Consider the following 13586-nt stretch of genomic DNA (forward strand, 5'->3'; position numbering starts at 1 on the left):
CTTGTTGGTTATCTGTCAGACTTCTGATACTATTTGGTAAGTGACCAAAGACTTTAGTGCCAGTATAATTCACCCCTTTCTGTGCCAAAGTCAGATTTAATCTTGAATAGTGAAGATCTTCCTTTCTCGTAGTAATGTAGTTATGCACACTGCTATTACTTTTGAATTGGGTTTTGTTGCTAATAACAAATTTCATAAGAGAGTATATATACTGAGAAGCTACTGTGAATATCCCTAGATCCTTAAATAAATGTCTGCTGGATGATCTTGGGTGGACTCCAGCTATTATTCTGATTACACGCTTTTGTGCAATAAATACTTTATTCCTCAGTGATGAATTCCCCCAAAATATGATGCCATATGAAAGCAATGAGTGAAAATAGGCGTAGTAAGCTAATTTACTAAGATGTTTATCACCAAAATTTGCAATGACCCTTATTGCATAAGTAGCTGAACTCAAGCGTTTCAGCAGATCATCAATGTGTTTCTTCCAATTTAATCTCTCATCAATGGACACACCTAAAAATTTGGAATATTCTACCTTAGCTATATGCTTCTGATTAAGGTCTATATTTATTAATGGCGTCATACCATTCCCTGTATGGAACTGTATGTACTGTGTCTTATCAAAATTCAGTGAGAGTCCGTTTACAAGGAACCACTTAGTAATTTTCTGAAAGACAGTATTGACAATTTCATCAGTTAATTCTTGTTTGTCAGGTGTGATTACTATACTTGTATCATCAGCAAAGAGAACTAACTTTGCCTCTTCATGAATATAGAATGGCAAGTCATTAATATATAATAAGAACAACAAAGGACCGAAGACTGACCCTTGTGGAACCGCATTCTTGATAGTTCCCCAGTTTGAGGAATGTGCTGATCTTTGCATGTTACGAGAACTACTTATTTCAACTTTCTGCACTCTTCCAGTTAGGTACGAATTAAACCATTTGTGCACTGACCCACTCATGCCACAATACTTGAGCTTGTCTAGCAGAATTTCATGATTTACACAATCAAAAGCCTTTGAGAGATCACAAAAAATCCCAATGGGTGGTGTTCGGATATTCAGATCATTCAAAATTTGACTGGTGAAAGCATATATGGCATTTTCTGTTGAAAAACCTTTCTGGAAACCAAACTGACATTTTGTTAGTACTTCATTTTTACAGATATGTGAAGCTGCTCTTGAATACATTACTTTCTCAAAAATTTTGGATAAAGCTGTTAGAAGGGATATTGGACGGTATTTGTTGACATCAGATCTAGCCCCCTTTTTATGCAAAGGTATAACAATAGCATATTTCAGTCTATCAGGGAAAATGCCCTTTTCCAGAGAGCTATTACACAGGTGGCTGAGAATCTTACTTATCTTTTGAGAACAAGCTTTTAGTATTTTGCTGGAAATGCCATCAATTCCATGTGAGTTCTTGCTTTTAAGCAAGTTTATTATTTTCCTAATTTCAGAGGGAGAAGTGGGTGAGATTTCAATTGTATCAAATTGCATAGGTATAGCCTCTTCCATTAACAGAATAGCATCTCCTAATGAACACCTGGATCCTACTATATCCACAACATTTAGAAAATGATTATTAAAAATATTTTCAACTTCTGACTTTTTGTTCGTAAAGTTTGAATGTATATACGTGCAAAGGGCAGCAACATGAATATTCGTTTTTGGGAAGTGATATCTCGATGATTGAATACTTTTGTATTATGCTTTACGAATTCAGATGAAATTTACAGACTGATGATGCGGTTGAGTGTACTAATCTATTTCTTTTCTTTCGTCACAGGATCGTACTAGATGTGTGAATACAGGGACATGTTCTACGAGAATATCGTTATTGCTGTGCAAATAGCATTTCTTCAAATTAAACATATCTACGTGAAATTGATAGCTGAGTGTATATTACTTTCTTTTGGTAAGAAATATATCGATATTCGATATTTTATTTCATTTTTTGCTTAAAAACTCGTATGAAATTTTCAGAATTATGAAGTTGTGGAGAGCACAAATTATGTGTTTTCTTTTCGTCACAGGTTCATCGGGGATGAGTGCATGCGGCGACATATGGTACAAGAAGATGGCTAGTGCTGTGCACATAGCATTTCTTCACTCCAAATGTATATACGTGCAAAGGGCAGCAACATGAATATTCGTTTTTGGGAAGTGATATCTCGATGATTGAATACTTTGGTATTATGCTTTACGAATTCAGATGAAATATACAGACTGATGATGCGGTCGAGTGTACCAATCTATTTCTTTTCGTTCGTCACAGGTTCATACTAGATGTGTGAATGCGGGGACATGTTCTACGAGAATATCGCTAGTGCTGTGTACATAGCATTTCTTCAAATTAAACATATCTACGTGCAATGGATAGCCGAGTGTATATTGCTTTCTTTTGCAAAGAAATATGTCGATATTTTATTTCATTTTATGCTTTACAAATTCATATGAAATTTTCAGAATTATGAAGTTGTGGAGAGCACTAATTATCTGTTTTCTTTTCGTCACAGGTTTATCGGGGATGAGTGCATGCGGCGACATATGGTACAAGAAAGTGGCTAGTGCTGTGCACATAGCATTTCTTCACTCCAAATGTATATACGTGCAACGGGCAGCAACGTGAATATTCGTTTTTGGGAAGTGATATCTCGATGATTGAATACTTTTGTATTATGCTTTACGAATTCAGATGAAATTTGCAGACTGATGATGCCGTCGAGTGTATTAATCTATTTTATTTCTTTGGTCACAGGATCGTATGGGATGTGTGAATACGGGGACATGTTCTACGAGAATATCGCTGGTGCTGTGCACATAGCATTTCTTCAAATTAAACATATCTGCGTGCAATGGATAGTTGAGTGTATATTGCTTTCTTTTGGTAAGAAATATGTCGATATTCGATATTTTATTTCATTTTATGCATTACAAATTTATATGAAATTTTCAGAATTATGAAGTTGTGGAGAGCATTAATTATATGTCTTCTTTTCCTCACAGGTTCATCGGGGATGAGTGCATGCGGCGACATATGGTACAAGAAAGTGGCTAGTGCTGTGCACATAGCATTTCCTCACTCCAAATGTATATGCGTGCAACGGGCAGCAACGTGAATATTCGTTTTTGGGAAGTGATATCTCGATGATTGAATGCTTTTATATTATGCTTTACGAATTCAGATGAAATTTACAGACTGATGATGCCGTCGAGTGTACTAATCTACGAGGGGCGTTCAGAAAATAAGCTCCGATCGGTCGCGAAATGGAAACGACTATGAAAATCCGATAAAGGTTTGCACAGAGGGGGTGGTTAGTGTGTCTAGTATAACCCCAGTTAGCATCATGTCGCTCTTCTCATTTCTGAGCTCGCAGTGAGAGCGTAAAGATGTCTAGAAAATAGTGTCTGCTGCCAAGTACGAGGGCCTGCTGAGAAATTTCGCCTGAAGCTATGCAGCTAACATTACATAACTGTCGTGCTGTTTCTTCTTCAAGACAATTCTCAGCCGCATTCTGCAGGGGTAAAGAAGATGCTCCTGCATCGTTTTCAAATGGAAATGTGAGATTACCCACAATACAGTCCGCAATTGTCTCCTCCTGAGTTTCATCTCTGGTCACATAAACCGCTGTCTTTGAAGACATCGTTTTGATACAGACAACGAGGTGTAGGCCCGAGTGGAGAATTGGTGGAAAGCACTGGCGGCTGCCTTCTATGATGAGGCTATTGAAAAGTTGGTACAACGCTATGACAAATATCTAAGTCAGAACGGCGACTACGTAGAGAAGTAGCTGAAAGGTGTAGCTAATTGTTACAAGTAAAACATTTCTGATGTTCACTGTGGTTTCAATTTGGCAATCAATCGGAGCTTACTTTCTGAACAGGCCTCGTAGTTCTTTTCTTTCGTCACAGGATCGTATGGGATGTGTGAATACGGGGACATGTTCTACGAGAATATCGCTAGTGCTGTGCACATAGCATTTCTTCAAATTAAACATATCTATGTGCAATGGATAGCTGAGTGTATATTGCTTTCTTTTGGTAATAAATATGTCGATATTCGATATTTTGTTTCATTTTATGCTTTACAAATTCATATGAAATTATCATAATTATGAAGTTGTGGACAGCACTAATTATGTGTTTTCTTTTCGTCACAGGTTCATCGGGGATGAGTGCATGCGGCGACATATGGTACAAGAAGATGGCTAGTGCTGTGCACATAGCATTTCTTCACTCCAAATGTTTATACGTGCAAAGGGCAGCAACATGAATATTCGTTTTTGGGAAGTGATATCTCGATGATTCAATACTTTGGTATTATGCTCTACGAATTCAGATGAAATTTACAGACTGAAGATGCGGTCGAGTGTACTAATCTATCTCTTTTCTTTGGTCACAGGATCGTATGGGATTTGTGAATATGGGGACATGTTCTACGAGAATATCGCTAGTGCTGTGCTCATAGCATTTCTTCAAATTAAACATATCTACGAGCAATGGATAGCTGAGTGTATCTTGCTTTCTTTTGGTTAGAAATATGTCGATATTCGATATTTTATTTCATTTTATGCTTTACAAATTCATATGAAATTTTCAGAATTATGAAGTTGTGGAGAGCACTAATTATGTGTTTTCTTTTCGTCACAGGTTCATCGGGGATGAGTGCATGCGGCGACATATGGTACAAGAAGATGGCTAGTGCTGTGCACGTAGCATTTCTTCACTCCAAATGTACACCCCTGGAAATTGAAATAAGAACACCGTGAATTCATTGTCCCAGAAAGGGGAAACTTTATTGACACATTCCTGGGGTCAGATACATCACATGATCACACTGACAGAACCACAGGCACATAGACACAGGCAACAGAGCATGCGCAATGTCGGCACTAGTACAGTGTATATCCACCTTTCGCAGCAATGCAGGCTGCTGTTCTCCCATGGAGACGATCGTAGAGATGCTGGATGTAGTCCTCTGGAACGGCTTGCCATGCCATTTCCACCTGGCGCCTCAGTTGGACCAGCGTTCGTGCTGGACGTGCAGACCGCGTGAGACGACGCTTCATCCAGTCCCAAACATGCTCAATGGGGGACAGATCCGGAGATCTGGCTGGCCAGGGTAGTTGACTTACACCTTCTAGAGCACGTTGGGTGGCACGGGATACATGCGGACGTGCATTGTCCTGTTGGAACAGCAAGTGCCCTTGCCGGTCTAGGAATGGTAGAACGATGGGTTCGATGACGGTTTGGATGTACCGTGCACTATTCAGTGTCCCCTCGACGATCACCAGTGGTGTACGGCCAGTGTAGGAGATCGCTCCCCACACCATGATGCCGGGTGTTGGCCCTGTGTGCCTCGGTCGTATGCACTCCTCATTGTGGCGCTCACCTGTACGGCGCCAAACACGCATACGACCATCATTGGCACCAAGGCAGAAGCGACTCTCATCGCTAAAGACGACACGTCTCCATTCGTCCCTCCATTCACGCCTGTCGCGACACCACTGGAGGCGGGCTGCACGATGTTGGGGCGTGAGCGGAAGACGGCCTAACTGTGTGCGGGACCGTAGCCCAGCTTCATGGAGACGGTTGCGAGTGGTCCTCGCCGATACCCCAGGAGCAACAGTGTCCCTGATTTGCTGGGAAGTGGCTGTGCGGTCCCCTACGGCACTGCGTAGGATCCTACGGTCTTGGCGTGCATCCGTGCGTCGCTGCGGTCCGGTCCCAGGTCGACGGGCACGTGCACCTTCCGCCAACCACTGGCGACAACATCGATGTACTGCGGAGACCTCACGCCCCACGTGTTGAGCAATTCGGCGGTACGTCCACTCGGCCTCCCGCATGCCCACTATACGCCCTCGCTCAAAGTCCGTCAACTGCACATACGGTTCACGTCCACGCTGTCGCGGCATGCTACCAGTGTTAAAGACTGCGATGGAGCTCCGTATGCCACGGCAAACTGGCTGACACTGACGGCGGCGGTGCATAAATGCTGCACAGCTAGCGCCATTCGACGGCCAACACCGCGGTTCCTGGTGTGTCCGCTGTGCCGTGCGTGTGATCATTGCTTGTACAGCCCTCTCGCAGTGTCCGGAGCAAGTATGGTGGGTCTGACACACCGGTGTCAATGTGTTCTTTTTTCCATTTCCAGGAGTGTATATACGTGCAACGGGCAGCAACGTGAATAATTGTTTTTGTTAAGTGATATCTCGATGATTGAATACTTTTGTATTATGCTTTACGAATTCAGATGAAATTTAGAGACTGATGATGCGGTCGAGTGTACTAATCTATTTCTTTTTTTTGTCTCAGGTCCGTATGGGATGTGTGAATACGGGGACATGTTCTACGAGAATATCACTAGAGCTGTGCACATAGCAATTTTTCAAATTAAACATATCTACGAGCAATGGATAGGTGAGTGTATATCTCTTTCTTTTGGTAAGAAGTATGTCGATATTTTATTTCAATTTACGCTTTACAAATTCATATGAAATTTGCAGAACCATGAAGCTGTGGAGAGCACTAATTGTGTGTTTTCTTTTCGTCACAGGTTCATCTGGGATGAGTGCATGCAGCGACATATGCTACAAGAAGATGGCTAGTGCTGTGCACATAGCATTTCTTCACTCCAAATGTATATATGTGCAACGGGCAACATCGTGAATATTCGTTTTATGGAAGTGATATCTCGATGATTGTATACTTTTATATTATGCTTTACGAATTCAGATGAAATTTACAGACTGATGATGCGGTCGAGTGTACTAATCTATTTCTTTTCTTTCGTCACAGGATCGTATGGGATGTTGAATGCGGCGACATGTTCTACGAGAATATCGCTAGTGAGGTGCACATAGAAATTCTTCAAATGAAACATATCTACGTGCAATGGATAGCTGAGTGTATATTCCTATTTTTTGGTAAGAAAGATTTCGATATTCGACATTTTATTTTATTTTATGCTTTACAAATTCATATGAAAATTCCAGAACCAGGAAGTTGTGGAGAAAACTAATTATGTGTTTACTTTTCGTCACAGGTTCATCAGGGATGAGTGCATGCGGCGACATATGGTACAAGAAGATAGCTAGTGCTGTGCACATAGCATTTCTTCACTCCAAATGTATATACGTGCAATGGGCAACAATGTGAATATTCTTTTTTGAGAAGTGATATCTCGAAGATTGAATACTTTTGTATTATGCTTTACGAATTAGGATTCAGATCAAATTTACAGACTGATGATGCGGTCGAGTGTACTAATCTATTTCTTTTCTTCCGTCACAGGATCGTATGGGATGTGTGAATATGGGGACATATTCTACGAGAATATCGGTAGCGCTGTGCACTTAGAAGTTCTTGACATTAAATATATCTACGTGCAATCGATAGGTTAGCGAATATTCTTTTCCATTGGTAAGTAATATGTCGATGTTTGATTCTTTATATTTTATGCATTACTAATTCATATAATGTTTACTGAATTATGATGCTCTGGAGGGTACAAATTACGTGTTTTCATTTCGTCACAGGTTCATCGGGGATGAGTGCCATCGGCTACATATTCTGCAAGAAGATGGCTGTTGCTGTTCACATAGCAATTCTTCACACCACATTCGAAAGCCTTTTTCCGGCCGGCATGTTTGATTTTCAGCGCGCTACTTCCTGCCGCGCCGAGTCAGCTGCTAATTATCTGCAGGAAGTGTGACGTGTGGCGCGGCTGTTATCAGTACTTGCACGCTGCTACGACATGTTTGGACAATTTTTAGTTGCTTTATATTACGAAGCAGCAGCATATAATGTAATGCGAGGCAACTGCATGTTTTACACAGCCATGCAGCGTTGTTATTGATTAGTAATGATTATAATTATGTTTTTCTATTTCTGCAGGAGTTCCGACTCCTGGGGAGGTGGGTGGGTTATTTCTTTTATTTGTTTATTATTTCATATCTACTTCTTCACATTGATCTTACCAAAAGCCGAGAAGTGATTCTTCTTGGTGTTTTAGTTCACTGGGGCACTCTGGGATGCTCTCTGGGGCACTCTGCGATGCTCCCTGGGGCACTGTCTTATTGTTTCTGTTTTATATATTCATGTTTACAATTCTTTTTATAATTAAAAATTTATTCTGTATTTTATTGATCAGTTTAAAGTTGCGAAGCATCCTTATCTATCTCGAAATTTTTTTTTTAATAAGACTAGTTCTAGTTTCACTTAAAATTCTTTTACATGAATTATTTAGTTGTTATTGGGACGGGCAGCTACGTGAATAGTCGTTTTTATGAAGCGATATCTCGATGATGGATACTTTGTGTTATGACTTACCAATTTAGATGATTTTTACAGTCTGATGATACTGTCGAGTGTACTAATATATTTCTTTTCTATCGTCACAGGTTCGTATGGGATGTGTGAATGCAACGACTTTCTCTACGAGAACGTCACTAGTGCTCTGCACATAGCACTTCTTCATTCCAAATATATCTACCTGCAAAGGATAGCTGATTGAAGATTCCTTTCTTTTGGTAAGTAAAATCACAATGTTCTATTATTTTTATGTTATTCTTGACAAAGTCATATGTGATTTACAGAATTATGAAGCTGTGGAGAGTATTACTAATCTATGTGTTTTCTTTTCGTCATACCTTCATCTGGGATATGTGGAAGCGGCGACATATCCTGCAAGAAAATCACTAGTGCTTTGCAAATAGTAATTCTTCACACCAAATACACATATTTGCAATGTATGGCTGATTGAAGATTCCTATCTTTTGGTAAATAATATTTTGATGTTTGAATATTTTTATCTTATGCTTTATGAACGCAGATTAAATTTACAGATTAATTATATGGTGAGGAGTACTAATGTATGTCTATTCTTTCGTCACGTGTTCATATGGGTTGTGCGTAAACGGCATTACACTCTACAAGAAAATGGCTAGTGCTGTGCACATAGCAGTTCTTCACACCAAAAATATATACGTGCAACCGATAGCTGAGTGAATATTCCTTTTTTTGGTAAGTAATATCTTCATGTTTGAATACTTTTATGTAATGCTTTACGAACTCAGATGTAATATGAATTTTTACACATGATTAAAATCATGTTTTACATGTGTCATGCACATGTCCTATATATTGACCTCAGTATGTGCAAGAACAATGGCTATAAATCATTATATTTGCTTATTGGGAAATTACAATTATTTAAGGTTATATTATAGATCATGTGAGTTTTGTTAATGAGCTATGGAACATTTAAGTTTTGACATTCCCCATTTTTGATCTTGTTAGTTTTGGTAGTGATCTGTTTGGACGATGTTGGTTTCGCTGGAACTATTGTGTTGTGACTGGATATGCAACACTTTTTGCTTCCTACTGTAAGCCACTTTCTCTTCTGCAGTGCACATATTCCGATGTTAATCGTGATAAATACCAATTAATCATCTTTTATAGACTTTGCCTGTGTTAGTTTGCAAAAGATATACTCTAGTTTGGAATACCGTTTGCAATTTCATAAAAGAAATGTCTAGCATGCTCATTTCTTTAGTTAAATGAGCGAAGAAATTTACAAATTTTTCATTCATGAGAACTAATTATTGATCACAAAGAAAAGTAGAATATTATAATCAGGAAAATAATTCAAACTTGTTAAGCATTCTTTGAGAAGTAGTGAACTATCAGATACCAAAAGAAAATTAGCTACTAAAATATAACTGAAGATTTGAAGGAGATTCACTTCTAAAACTGAAAATAATTTTGCTCTTCGATGTCTATATCACAACATTAAGTTCCTCTTGAATCATGTCACACATACACTCATGATCGGTTTTACCTAATGTATTCTCATCAATGACATGCTTATAGAACTTGAGCTCCTCAATTTCTCTCCAGTTTTCCCCATAATGGGCAGTCAACAGCCCTCCTTTTCTCTAAAGAGATTGAATTCTTTGGTTGGATGAGTTTGGGATGTTTAAGTGCATTTACTCCAGATTTCAACACAGATCTAAACACATCAAGGTCATTTCCGTACGTTTGTTCACCAGACACAAGAATTTTATTTCCCACTCCGTGCTTTATGCAAAAGCGCTTACATTTTGAAATTGAAAAATGCCGTGATCCTGGATTTGGTAATGCAATTTTCACACAATTCTTGAAGTCAGCAACACTGGAGTCTCTTCCTATCAATTTCAATTTTGATTGATTCGAAATTATCTCGTGCACTTGTTCAAGCTGTACTATTACTTCCTTTGTTTTCATTTTCCTTTCAATATTTCCAAACACACGGTCTGGAGGAATGTAACTATGACCGGTGACTGGAAAAATCGTTTCGATTCCATCGATATGTAGGGGAAACTTTACGGAAAGCCAAAACATACACATCGCAACCAAAGCAGAATTATTATTTTGTGCAGCACACCCATCACATACCAATCGAATTTGTTTGTAATGGGACATGTCTAGGGAGGTTAGTGTATCAAACACACATGAGGCTGTAGTGTTCGAATTTCGACTGAATTCATTTTATGCCCAACAATAAGAAGTGACAGTGGAACGGTTTAACTCAGATTTACTGTGACCTTTAGCAATGGTAAAATTCTGGACATAAATTTGTCTGCTATAATAGCATGACTGATCTGGAACTTTGTGGAATGGAATATTCTTCTCACAATAAAATGAAAGATGTCCTTCAGGGTGCTAAAAATGCCATACACTTTAACTTGTGAACCCTTTTATCTATAATTAATTGAGTTTTCTTGTTAGGGTCTCTCTCATGTTTTAACTTTTCAGCTAGGCTTAAGCATGTAGAACACACATCAGTTCTCGGTGTACCAAAGCCTACATTGTATTTTGTGTTAAAGATGAACCTGAAGCAAGATAGCTTCACAGGGATGTTTTCGGGCTTGGAAGAATAAATTTTCCATAACATTTTGCAGTTCATATTCGCAGGCAGATACCGTCTTTCTGGTCGTCCTCTACAGTAATGTGTCTGTACACGCTTTAGACTGCTGATTAACTTGATGACACAGTCTCTCTTGGGTTCGTATTCTGCCGCCCTCCTGAAGCCGCCTCTCCGGTCTTATACAAAACCTTGCTGATGAAACTGTGCAGTGGCCCGGTGTAATGTTCAGCTCTCTCTATACAGCTTAAGCGTTTTCGTGGACTTACTTGCTGAAGAATGCTGGTTCTGCTTTCTTGCAGAGCCGATGTCTTCTGCTAGGAAGGGGAAATTTTCACTCTCTCGCTCTCTCTCTCTCTCTCTTCTTATTTAAAAATACGCTACTCTTGAAATATCATTCAATGCACCAGAACATATTTATTTCAACTTTGTACAAAAAAAAGCTAAACTTTATGACGTAAGCCCACACATTACCGGGCACCCAGAATGAGTTAACTACACATTTTTGAACACAATTAATACATAAGCTTTTATCGTGGCTGACTATCCACGTCCAGTCCACGTAGTTTCAACAGCAGTTCAACGTCTATTGAACAGTCACTATCTCGAGTCACTCCATGTGTTTTTCAACAATACAAAGCTACTTTACTCATTTTCAGCCGGTCACGTAGCTTCCGGGCCGTATTTGCTTATTCTTGGTAGGTCACGCTGAACACTTGCCAGCGCCGACGAATTATCTCCCTTCCAGTTTCGCCTGCACAAACAATAAATGGGTGCAGTATCACATGCTAATCAGTACGCCGTGCTTTAAAATAACGCGTGTTCGAAATGGCTGGAACACAAGTGTCTCCAGACTTTCGTAAAATTCTGGGCGCACTACAACTGTTTAGTGACATTATTTATTCTGAATCGTGACACTCCCAATACATTCATAAAGGTTGACATGCAGACTGGAACTTTATTTTTCTGTGTGCTTTGTATAAAATATTTCGTCGTTCTAAGCAGCTGCGACTTTTGGTTTTGATTTGATTTGTCTTTTGTAGGTCGACGTCTGATGACATTGCGAATTTCCACATACTTCTATTGAACTGATTCTGATAATGAAAGTTTTTAATATCGTTCACAGAAAGTGTTAACCAATTAAATGCCCCTCCATGGTATTGACATGTCAGATACTGGGGCAGCACTGAAGGTTTGTACCTATAATGATAGAATAAACTAAACTGTGGGGTTCTGTTTATTTTTCAAAAATGGACTAAAAATATTGAATTTGCGATTCCTCACTGTTAAGTTCCAAAGAAAGAGTCCTATACACTCTTAGGTGGAGGAACAAATGAAGTGGACTTATTCTACAAGAAAAACGCTAGTGCTGTGCACATAGCATATACCCCACACCAAATGTATCCAAGTGCAATGGATAACTTTGTTAATATTTGGTAAGTAATAGCTCGACGTCTACATAATTTTATGATACGCTTTAATGATTCTGATATAAATTATAGCTTTCAGAGACTGTGGAGAGTTTTAATTTACGTCTTTTCTTTCGTGAGCAGGATCATCTAGGAAATTTGGAAGTGGCGAGTTATTCTACAAGAAGAAAACTATATTGTGGACATAGCATAATCGAAACATAAAATTTATCTACATGCAATGGATATCTGAGCTATTATTAGTTTGTTTTGGTAAGTTATAGCTCGATATTTGAATGTTTTTTGTTATGTTTTTTAAATTTTGATGTAGAATAAGGATTTCGGATTAATTAATATCTTTTCGTCAGTTAGCAGATTGATATGACATGTGTGGTACCGGCGACTTATTCTACAATTAAAACGCTGAGCTGTGCACTAAGCATATCCACCACACCAACTTTGTCTACGTGCAGTGTATAACTACGTTGACATTACTTCGTTTTGGTGAATGTTATTTGATGTTTGAATATTTTTGTATTATGCTTCACGATTTCTGATGTAGATTAAAGATTTTGGGTACTTGAGAGTATTACTTTTTTTTTCTTTTATTAGCAGTTTTATATGGGTTGTGTGGAAGCGGAGACTTATTATACAAGATAAACGGCATGCTGTGCAAATAGCATATTCTCCCCACCAAATTTATCTATGTGCAACGGATAACTGAGGGATAATTATGAAAAATCCGCCTCGATTGCACAAACTACCTGATGTTTACCTAGGTTTCAGCGTTGGTAACCACGCGTTCTTCAGAACAATATAAAGTTCGGTGGAGAGCCTGTGACCATCGTACGTTGGCTGGGGCGAGGCAGCACACACAGGCTCGAGGTAAGTGATATTACTGACTTGGTACATATGCACCGTGTATTTGTAAAAAAAATTTATGGGGTCTTGCCGCTGTAAGTGTTGATTTTAGCCTTGACTGTGCCTATTTAGGCTAGCTGTTTTATATTTGTTCTGAAGAAGGCGTGGTTACCCACGCTGAAACCTAGGTAGTTTGTGCAGTCGAGGCGGATTTTTCATAATTACTTCGATACTTACGATTGCTGACGCGCAGCAATGCTGAAAGTTCATAGATAACTGTGGGATTACTTGTTTCTTTTGGTAACTAACAGCTCGATATTAGAATACTTTTATATAATGATTTTCGAATTCTGATGTAAATTAAAGATTTTGGATACTGTGGAGAGAATTAATTTAT

The sequence above is a fragment of the Schistocerca serialis genome, chromosome 5 (assembly GCF_023864345.2).
Source record: "Schistocerca serialis cubense isolate TAMUIC-IGC-003099 chromosome 5, iqSchSeri2.2, whole genome shotgun sequence".
Classification (NCBI taxonomy): Eukaryota; Metazoa; Arthropoda; class Insecta; order Orthoptera; family Acrididae; genus Schistocerca; species Schistocerca serialis.